Genomic DNA, 12,028 nt, shown 5'->3' with positions numbered 1-12,028 from the left:
TCTGTATCGTTTATGATAGTCAGTCACTCATATTTGATACAGTCTGTTTTTGTCGAAAATCTAACTAATACGGTGGCGGTAACATTAGTGATTTCTCACCGTCAGTTGATGCTTCATATCCATATGAGTCAAACCGCCGGGATAATTTGTTCATTTTGGAACACAGTTTTTATTTTGACGCAATATTAAACACGCCTATAGGAATTCAGAATGGGGGGGGGGGGAACACGACCCAGGTAGGATGCGTAAATTAGGTCAGACTTCAGCTTCCAGCCACACAACCTCTCGGCCGTGACGGGCAACTTTGACGCACGTCTCGCCGGCCCAGAAGACGCCCCGGTCCGCTCACAGCGAAACAAAGCAATGACAATGGTAAACGTACTGCATGTTTGACATTATGGACGCCGACATCGTGTTCCAAAAGAACAGAGGGAAGCTGTGGACCTGGATGTCACGACACAACATGACACACCAGTTCACTGTGTTCCATTTGATGTTCTGTTGTGTTCTGTTATATAATGTTATGTTATATTATGGTATGCTATGTTATATTATACTAGATTATGTTATGCATTTATTGTCTTTGTAACACGTTAGTTTATCTATCTCTCGGGTAAAGTATCAGTGGTTTACTAGACTCATATTGATGTGACAGTTTTCTCCTTTCACTGAGAAATGGAGCCATTTCACGCATTAAACACACGCACGCGCGCACGCGCACACGCACGCACACGCACACGCACACGCACACACACACACACACACACACACACACACACACACACACACACACACACACACACAGAGAGAGAGGGCTCCCAACCAAACAAAAAGCCTTGTTTACAGAGCAATTAAATTCCTGTGGTAAGGATGTTGCATGCTGGGAGAGACGGTGTGTGTGTGTGTGTGTGTGTGTGTGTGTGTGTGTGTGTGTGTGTGTGTGTGTGTGTGTGCGTGTGTGTGTGTGCGCGCGCGCGCGCACACACACACACGCACACACACAGCTTAGCTGAAGTATGTCCCTAAATGCTCTATTACACTGCTACAATAATAGCGACTAGTTCTTTCTATTTATTCACTGGTCACCATGCTGGTTCCATTAAAAGCAATCCATGACGTATCACATTAGACATTAGAAATGGAAAAGGTCAATTCCGGTCAGTTTCTCATTACCACAGAAGTGTTTTTAATGCTTGTTTGATGTGTCAGTGAGGATATTGCAAACTTTACCCGCCTGCACCACTTGCTGTTTACATTTCTGACTAAAATTATACAGTATTCAATCAATAAATTAAAAAAAAGATGATGTGCCTTCCCACACCTGTAATAATAATAATAATACATCAGACTTATATAGCGCTTTTCTAGTACCCAAAGTCGCTTTACAAAACAGCTTAAAAACTATTTTATTAGGAGAAAAGAAAACAAAAGAAAACATTAAAAGGCTAAAACAAAAGGCTAAGACTTGTCTTAGAGGACGAAAGTGAGGTTTGGTTAGGTCTGGGCAGGGAAAGCGAGTCTAAAGAGGTGGGTTTTGAGGGAGGCTTTGAACCTGCTGATATGAACGATAAAGCCATCACACGTTCAGCACTCACAATAGTAAATGCACAGCAGCCATATTATCGCTTCCTTCACAGGTGTTACCAGTGATACTAATGAAGGCTCTGTTCCATTTAGTGTCAGATTTTTGAATTTCAGTTTTCCACGACCCCTATAACTCTGAGTGTGTACAAATGGAACCAAGTCATTTGGTTCCATTTGTACACTCTCAGAGTTACACACCCGTAAAGGGAGTGTTTCCAGTGATCATCTCCACAATCGTCGCGTCACTCATGCCATCCGGACAGAGATACAGAACTTTGAAACGGCAAAAAGATCTGTATTATTTGCTGCACTAAACAAACCTCGCTGATATGTTGGTTTTGTGTGTCCTGGGGACATCATGTATTGTCTAGACCTAAGTCTTGTAGCTTGCCAAAAGAAATGACCCCCCCCCCCACACTGTTTTTTCTGTAAATACACTTTTACTGCTCCTAGTATTGACGATTTCTTGTATAGTTAAATCCTTTTAGCATTATTGTATAACTGTACCTCTGTACTTTTTGCAAACTGTTAATAAAGTATTCAATCAATCAAGCAAAAGTCTTGGTGTTAGGGTTATATCGCTGTGTGTATTTCTGTTGAACAAACTGTGAGACTGTGATATCCCTATGGAACCATAAAGGCTGATTATGATTATGAACACGGTACTGTAAAAAAAAGGAAGCTGCTACACCTCAACTAACATGATTGGTTATACTGTAGGTCCAGCTGCTATTCAGCCAGCTCTTAATGGAGGACTTCTTCTTCTTACTGCGCGTGGCTGGTTCAGTATGACACCAGAATGTCCCTCAGGGGGTCAATAAAACTTCTATTCTAATCTGATCTGATCTTATTTTAACCCTTTCAATCCGGGAAACGCGTGTCATTTTAGATTTGAGCTACAGTATGACCATTATTTTATACTTTGGCTATTCAAAAATAGCAGATATATAGCAAGCTCTACAAGATTCTCTACAAGATTACAAAAATTAATCTACAAGATAAAAAATAGCAGATATACAAGCTCTACAAGATCTATGAGCTTGTAGATCAGTTATTTTTGAAAAATCTTTTTTTGTGCAAATCTTTGAATATATATATATATATTTTTAAAGCGTTTGTAACTCAAATCTTTGCTTCTGGGGAAAATTCTAGTCTTCTAAATCCTAACAGTTTTTTTTGTTTTTTTTTAACTTATGTTGCTATAATATCAGTGGTTCTCAAGCTTTTTCATGCCCAGGACCCCCAAAATGATATGTATTTGGTCGCAGACCCCCATCACAAAATGTGTTGTTGAAAAATGTATACGGTATATATATTCAAAGATTTGCACATATTTTCACGATTTTAAAAAAATAGCAGATCTACAAGCTCATAGCGTGGCACTCGGTGCCGCGCTATGAGCTTGTAGATCTGCTATTTTTGAATAGCCAAAGACATCTAGAATGACACAGATGCGTTCCCGGATTGAATTTAAAGAAATTCCCCCCCGCCACTAGTACAGGCTGTGATGATCCAGTTCTGCAACAGCCATGAACGAGTCCCCTGGGACTGCAGCAAAGCCACGAGGACAGCGGCTCAACATCGGGGACCACTAGGGCGACCTTGTCGCGTCACGCCCTGTATTTATTAGGCCGAACCCACGCAGCCTCGCGCAGCGCCACATCTGACCTTGTTGCATATTTCACGTGTTAAGACGTTGGACATGTTTTGGGACATGTTTTTTTTATTAAAGGGATAGTTCACCCAAAAGATTGCTTACTTTCTATCGATTACACACCCCATGAAGCCTTGAATTCATTTTTGTCGCATTCCTTAGCTAATAATTTGATAACCGGCGGAAAGATGCTAATGTGTCTGGTAGGAGACTCAAAGTTGACACTTTGAGTCTCCTACCGGAGCCGCCTCCACTGGTCATCACATTATTGGCTTAGGAATGCGACAAAAACAAAAAAGTCTCCATGAATTCAAGTCTAAATGGGGTGTGTAATCGATAGAATTTTTTGGGGGGGTGAACTATCCCTTTAACAAAATCAATAGCCAAAAACAATGTATTTCCAAACATTTTCCAAACTGATTAATTCCAAACCATTTCCAGGCCTGGAAAACAGTTTTTATACATTTCAAAATATTTCCAGGAATTTCATGACCGCGGGAACCCTGTTAAAGAAAACACCTTATGAAATGAAGGTCCTGTGGCCTAATGCGTGGCCAAACTGGAGGTCCTTTAGAGCATTGGTTCTCAAAGTGGAGTCCGGAGACCCCCAGGGGTCCTTGAGGGAGTTCCAGGGGGTCCCCAGCTAAATGATGGATAGTCGGGAACCAAATGGACCCTTATGGGTCTGTAACTCTGAGAGTGTACAAATGGAACCAAATGGACCCGTTAGGGTCCATTTGGTTCCATTTGTGCACTCTCAGAGTTAAATTAACATTGATTTTACAATATAAATTGGGGTTCCAGAGATAAAAATGCCATCAAATGGGGGTCCGTATAGCCTAACGCATGTCAAACTTCTCTTATGGGGGTCTCTAATAAGTGTCAATTTGGGGGTCCTTGACATGAAAAAGTGCTGCTTTAGAGGTTAGAATCACTGCACTATAGGACCCTCACAGATCGCAGGTCGGCCGAGAAGATCATGGGTTGAAACCTTTCCCACAATCAATGAACTGCACACTTCCAAGGTCAGTATAGGCGAGCTGAGCTGGCATCTAACTGTGAGCCCCGGATGAGACCTGGCCTGGCTCACTCTCTCAACCGTGCACACAAACATCTTGTTCCCCGTGTATAACCATGCGAACAAACAGCTTCTTCCCTTCTTTAATCGTGCACAAAAACTGCTTTTTTATCTCAACAGCCTCTTCCCTTCTTTAATCGTGCACAAAAACACAGCTTTTTATCTCCTTTAATCGTGCACAAAAACAGCTTTTTATCTCCTTTAATCGTGCACAAAAACGTATTTTTATCTCAACAGCCTCTTCCCTTGCTCAGTTGCACTCTTCAACAGCTGACTTTTACATTATACCCTTATGTACCTTTTCATATCTTACTGTTATATTTGACTCTTCCTCTCCTCTCGTTGCATTTGATGTCTACTCAGTGTGTAAAGAGCAATGCATGGAGTCAAAGCCTTGTACTGTGTGTGGAGAGAGAAACAACCTGGTGAATACAACTGATTGTGCTCCCGCAAACAGTGGGAAGCATCATAGTAATCACCCTCCCACAGTGTCCCACATTTAATGAAGGTAACGATGAAGATCTCTCTCTCTCTCTCTCTCTCTCTCTCTCTCTCTCTCTCTCTCTCTCTCTCTCTCTCTCTCTCTCTCTCTCTCTCTCTCTCTCTCTCTCTCTCTCTCTCTCTCTCTCTCTCTCCAGTAGACACACACAGCAGCACTATTGCAGATCTGAGGTCAGCATGTCAGTGTTTATGTTATGTATAAGATCAGCTTTATGACAGGTCATCTTGTGTTTAATATTCACCGCACGCACACTCGCACGCACACAAACGCACACAAACGCACGCACGCACACACACACGCACGCACACAGACAGACAGACAGACAGACAGACAGACAGACAGACAGACAGACAGACAGACAGACAGAGAGACAGACAGACAGAGAGACAGACACAGCGTTCTCTAAGCTCTGAACAATCTAATTCTCATTCTGAACACTCGGGTCTTTCAACAGACATTTCATTCCCCAGTCCATCTTCAATCATTCTACCGCCCTCCCCCTCCCCTCTCCTCTCCCTCTATCTCGGTCTCTCTCTCTCTCTCTCTCTCTCTCTCTCTCTCTCTCTCTCTCTTGTGAGCATGTAGGTTAGGCTATTTCCCGCTATGTGTTTTGCACAACAGCATTGTGCGACAAGGTAGAAGATAACGCTGAAGTGGTTCACTGATTTGTCGACATATAAAAATGTATGTCCAAAACTGTTACTTTTCAGGATCCAAATTCAAAACGTAAGCAAACGTAGCAGATCTACAAGCTCTGTAGATCTGCTACTGTTGATGCTTTTGGGTGATGCTGTAACACAAAAAGTTAAAACACGGAGAAGCAACGAAATGCTTCTCGATTAAGCGAAAAAGCAATCGACGGAATAATCGCTGAGAAAATAATCGATACGTTTCAGCTCCTCAATTCATACTAGCAGACTAGTTTCTGGCAAGGATATTTAACATACACACGCACACGCACACACACACACACGCGCAAACACACACACACACACACACACACACGCACACACACAAACACACACGTGCGTGCGTGCGTTCGTGCGTGCGTGCGTGCGTGCGTGCGTGCGTGCGTGCGTGCGTGCGTGCGTGCGTGCGTGCGTGTGCGCGCGCGTGTGCGTGCGCACATGGTGACACTTGAGCAGACAGTGGGAGTCCACAGCAGGGTAGGATGTCAGTTACCTGATACACAATTCTCATTTAACCTGCCTACATACTGATGCCACACACACACACCTACACAGAGAGAGAGAGAGAGAGAGAGAGAGAGAGAGAGAGAGAGAGAGAGAGAGAGAGAGAGAGAGAGAGAGATCACGTGATGGTTTGAGGTTGAACGAGGTCGTGCGAGGACGGTGTCATATGACCATTTATCGTTCATGTTTCCATTAGCATGTAGCAGTGGACAACCACAGTAATGACAACTAACTGACTGATTACCAGTAAGACTCCCTAATCGGGAGATAAGCGACCGTAGGTCACATGTATACAGAAGAGGGCTGTAACGGCGATTGGTTCCTAGTTGTGTGGGCAATGTATAGTTTTGTTTGGTGGTGTAAGAAATGTGGTGGCAGGCATGTTGATGACATGAGTGTAGACATACTGTGTAGTGTGTAGCAATTTGCATGTTTTTAGGGGCAAAACTGTAGGAGTAGTGGGCAAAAATGTGTTGTGAAAAGCGGCCTGAAGGTGGCGCTAGAAGAGGGCCATGTGAGAAATTAGGGGTGGGGTGTCCGCGTTGCCTTGGCGGACGAATAGGTACCGGCCGCGGCTCTCCCGGACGCTCCTAGCCCGAGTTACGGCATTTTATGTGAGCTGCAGTGGCAGGGGGTCCTCCACTGGGGGCGCCACCACTTTTGCATCCGTTCTGGAGCACCAGGAGTGGGTGGTCCCCGGGAATGCCCCGTGAGCAGCCCCGTTGGGGTGGTCATTTGGTAATTTGTCCACATGTGCTCATTTTTTACACTTGGGGGTCCCCGAGGCAGCTGGGGGTCCCTGGAGCTCCGGGGGTCCTTGGAGGGTGTAGTTTGGCAGGTAAGGAGTGTGTGTGCAAAATCTGGCATGGATCGGGGCAACGGGTGCGGAGATATGAGCAGGGCAAAAGTGTGACGTGCTGATTTTTTACACTTGGGGGTCCCCGAGGCAGCTGGGGGTCCCTGGAGCTCCGGGGGTCCTTGGAGGGTGTAGTTTGGCAGGTAAGGAGTGTGTGTGCAAAATCTGGCATGGATCGGGGCAACGGGTGCGGAGATATGAGCAGGGCAAAAGTGTGACGTGTGTGACGGAGGGACGCACGGACACCTGGAGCAGGTTTCTATAGTAAATGCGACCTACGGTCGCAATTACACATTAACACCACAGTAATGACAACTAAATGACTGATTATTACACATTAACACCACAGTAGTGACAACTAACTGACTGATTATTACACATTAACACCACAGTAGTGACAACTAACTGACTGATTATTACACATTAACACCACAGTAGTGACAACTAACTGACTGATTATTACACATTAACACCACAGTAGTGACAACTAACTGACTGATTATTACACATTAACACCACAGTAGTGACAACTAACTGACTGATTATTACACATTAACACCACAGTAATGACAACTAACTGACTGATTATTACACATTAACACCACAGTTATGACAACTAAATTACTGGTTATTACACATTAACACCACAGTAATGACAACTAACTGTCTCATTATTACACATTAACACCACAGTAATGACAACTAACTGTCTCATTATTACACATTAACACCACAGTAATGACAACTAACTGACTGATTATTACACATTAACACCACAGTAATGACAACTAAATGACTGATTATTACACATTAACACCACAGTAATGACAACTAACTGACTGATTATTACACATTAACTACACAGTAATGACAACTAACTAGTTTAGTTTTCTTTGTGTGTGTGTGTGTGTGTGTGTGTGTGTGTGTGTGTGTGTGTGTGTGTGTGTGTGTGTGTGTGTGTGTGTGTGTGTGTGTGTGTGTGTGTGTGTGCGCGCGCGCGCATCCGAGCGAGTGTGTCAACATAACAGTCACATTGAGTGATGTTTGGTTTTGTGTCTTGTGTCCATCATTGTGTGACATGCAGTCAAACACGGTGCAGCTAAGTGTGCTGGCAGGTCCTCTCCTAATAGAATCTGTTGTCATCTTGCTCTGTAAAGTTTGCAGTGGTGTAAAGTAACTAAGTACATCAACTCAAGTATTGTACTTAAGTACAATTTGGAGGTACTTTTACTTTACTGGAACATTTCCAATTGTCTATACTTTCACTTCTACTCCACTACATCTCAGATGCAAATATTGTACTTTTACTCCATAACAATTATTTGAAAACTTTATCCCTATCCCACTTTATCCCTATTTTATACCTAGGCTATTTGAAAATAGCAGACCTACAAGGAGTACTTCTTCCGCCACTGAACGTTTGGTATTAGCAAGTCAAATCTCTTAAAGCATTATGCTGTTTATATGTTAGTGTATGTGTCACATTTTAAGAGAAAGCGCATCTCAGTCTTCTACCTCACCTGTGGTACTGTGTCCACAGATTCTTTGGTTCTGGAGGTATAGCCAGCACTTTTTGTGGCCGTTCTTTCTCTAAGGCCAGACTGCCTGTGGTCACGATCAGTCTGTATTCTGGTCGGGATCTGTCTCTGAAATACTCTTGGCAGTTTATATTCATGGTTTTAGGGCCATATACCGCATACATAAAAACTGGCAGAGAATCTCTTTACTGTTTTACTGAGTCTCTGCCGGGCCTCTGGCTCTATATGTACTGGTGATTTGGCACTATAATGATATTGAAACTGAATCGAGAGAGAGAGAGAGAGAGAGAGAGAGAGAGAGAGAGAGAGAGGAGAGAGAGAGAGAGAGAGAGAGAGAGAGAGAGAGAGAGAGAGAGAGCAGTATGCACTGCTTCAGCGCAAACAAACAAAAAGTACACAAACTACTCTTAACCCATTGAATCCTGGAACGCATCTGTCATTTTAGATTTGAGCTATAACGATTATTTTATACTTTGAGCTATTCAAAAATAGCAGATGTACAAGCTCAAAGCACAAGCTTGTAGATCTGCTATTTTTGAAAATCATGAAAATGTGTGCAAATCTTTGAATATATATATATTTTTAAAGCGAACATTTTAAACTCAAATCTTTGCTTCTGGGGGTCCCTGGAACAACATATTTTGATGGGGGTCCGCGGCCAAATACATATCATTTTGGGGGTCCTTGACATGAAAAAGGTGAGAACCACTGATACAGTAACACGTTTTTTCAAAAAAAAAACTGTCAGGACTGTGCCGCACTATGAGCTTGTAGATCTGCTATTTTTGAATAGCCAAAGAAATCTAAAATGACACAGATGCGTTCCCGGTCTTAATGGGCTAAAGCAATTGTCTAATCAACCAATCACATGGCAGTAAATCAGCGCGTTTAAACATGTACATGCACACATGGTCTAGACGATCTGCTGCAGTTCAAAGCAAGCATCAGAAAGGGGACGAAAGGTGATCGAAGTTACTCTGAACGTGGGGCTTGTCTGCGTATATCACTGCTGTCGGGCCGAAACCTCTGATCTCCATATTCTAACTTTTTGTGTGTTTTTTGGTAAATTAACGCCCTACTTGATCATACTACAGCGTCACACAAAAGCATCAAAAGCAGCAGATCTACAAGCTCGCAGATCTGAAAAGGAACAGTTTTGGACATGTGAGGCTACTGAGATTTTCACTCACAACCGTCTCTGGTTTATAGAGCAGATGGTCTTGAAAAGTTTGGTCTAAAAGATATCAAAACAAAATCAAAACCATTTTTTTGGTGAGATTTTTCAAAAATAGCAGATCTACAAGCTCATAGCGCGGCACTCGGTGCCACGCTATGAGCTTGTAGATCTGCTATTTTTGACCAGCCAAAGAAATCTAAAGTGACACAGATGCGTTCCAGGTCTTAATGGGTTAATCATAACCCTAACCTGACTCTTTTCCTAATAGTAAGCCTAAAGCCTAAAACCCTTATACGAGTATAGTAAAACAAGTACACACACACACACACACACGCACGCACGCACGCACGCGCACGCGCGCACACACACACACACACACACACACACACACACACACACACACACACACACGCACACACACACAGTAACCACAAAGCGACCACAAAGACATGATAAAGGCCGAGCCAGGAGAGAGAGAGAGAGAGAGAGAGAGAGAGAGAGAGAGAGAGAGAGTGACAGAGACAGATAGAGTACTACTACTCTTCTCCTCTTTTCTGGCTGGTTGCCAAAAAAAAGCAAAAGAGCCACAACAGGGTCAACTAGGGTTGAAGGCCAGGAAGAGAAGAAGAGTCTTAAGTGAGGATTTAAAAACATCTTTAGACTGGGCCAATCTAACATGGAGGGGTGGGCTGTTCCAGATCCTGGGGCCAGCAGCCTAAGCAAAGGCGAGAGAGAGAGAGAGAGAGAGAGAGAGAGAGAGAGAGAGAGAGAGAGAGAGAGAGAGAGAGAGAGAGAGAGAGAGAGAGAGAGAGAGAGAGAGAGAGAGAGAGAGAGAGATGCAGCTAGGGACCCCCCACTACCTAATGTCTAATATCGTGTTGTAGATTAAACTTTTCATGGATTTCAAAGATAGCTTCATAGACCTAGGATAGGCCTTTACCTTAGCTAAGAGTCTCAGTTGGGGAAAACATGGTTTGGACTAGCTGATGTGTGCATGGAATTTAAATGCATCATAGGTGATTGGTATTCAATCAATCAATCAATCAATCAATCAATCAATCAATCAATCAATCCAAGATTTAATGCCAAGTAAACACATCTAGCAGTGGCTGTAAGAGGCTATTTTAGCTGCTTTTTGCGTGACAATCTTGTACAACAAGGTAGGGCATTCATTTACAAAAAGAAATACATAAAAAGTTGAAACATGGAGAAACAAGGTTTCTGCCCGACATTTGTCCGCATTACTTCTAGTTGACAGCAGGAGGCAGTGTCCAGGGAGCCAGCACTACATGCTGATCCTGGGTCAGCCCTACACAGACACAGGCCTATAGCACAGGGGTCTTCAATGTTGCTTTCAGGTCAAGGACCCCTTAGCTGAGATTGTGATGAAGCAGGGACCCCCACTACATATTATACACAATTGTGTTGCAGGTTAAACTAGATAAACTTGTTTGACAGCACTATCATCAGTGTTGAACTTGACCTTTGACTGTACTTTGTCTGCAAAATTTTCCCACAGACTGTACACTAAACCTCTTTTCCGAAAATAGCAAATCTACAAGCTCACAACGCCTCACAACGTAAGTTTGTAGATCTGCTATTGTTGGCTAATGTTCCCTCAGAATAGGAATGCTAGAGTGGTAAATGTAGCAAAAATGTTTTTTTTAAAAACATCACACAAGGATTTGGCGGCCCCCTGTAGTAACTCTGAGGACCCTCTAGGGGTCCCGTACCCCCTGTTGGAGACCAGGGATATAGAATGAATATCCACTGCTCCATAAATATAGAGTCCAAGAAAAGAGAAGTCCGCACAAACAGCTTGACCCTCCGGATAATCTTTACTGTGCAAATAAGCAAACAAACAATGTTTTCCTCAGGTGAAAAATATGTAAAGTGAGTGACCATCGACCCTTATGTTGGCTTGTTGTGTCACGTGATTTTTACACAACTACAGGTTCTCTCTATACGCCCAAAAATGCAATGACAGACATTATAATAAGGAATCCAAAATCGTCACCTTCTTAACTAATGCCTAACCCTAAGTCAAGGCCGACCGGCCGATGCTCTGCTAGTCGAATCAGTAGTGTTGGTTCTACAGAATTGCCTGGGTGGGTGTTAAAAACAAGCGCTCCTTTTTCAATTTCCTGGAATGCCAATTTCCCTGTAACATATACAGTACATGTATAAACTAATAGATGGGGTGCTCATTCTTATAGGAATTCATAATGGTGCAGCAGTGTTTGGATGGAAGACTGGACGTTATTAACAGAGGGAGGTTCCATTGTACAACGTGGATGTTCACTTCTGACATTCTCTCCTCTGGTTTACAATGAGAGTATATGGAGGTATGTGTCTGTCTGTCTGTCTGTCTGTCTGTCTGTCTGTCTGTCTGTCTGTCTGTCTACCTTACTCTCTCTCTCTGTCTCTCTCCCTCCCTCCCTTTTTC

At 43.2% G+C, this 12,028-nt stretch overlaps 1 protein-coding gene across 1 annotated transcript in view; it reads right to left on the bottom strand.

Annotated features, from left to right (window-relative positions):
• Positions 1 to 12,028, bottom strand: part of setbp1 (SET binding protein 1) — a 97,639-nt gene that overhangs the window by 35,966 nt on the left and 49,645 nt on the right. The window lies entirely within an intron of this gene.

The sequence above is a fragment of the Gymnoscopelus microlampas genome (assembly GCF_963454915.1).
Source record: "Gymnoscopelus microlampas genome assembly, chromosome: 4".
NCBI classification, from domain to species: Eukaryota; Metazoa; Chordata; class Actinopteri; order Myctophiformes; family Myctophidae; genus Gymnoscopelus; species Gymnoscopelus microlampas.
Note: the sequence above shows the minus strand (reverse complement) of the source record. Positions and strands in the feature narration are given on the sequence as shown.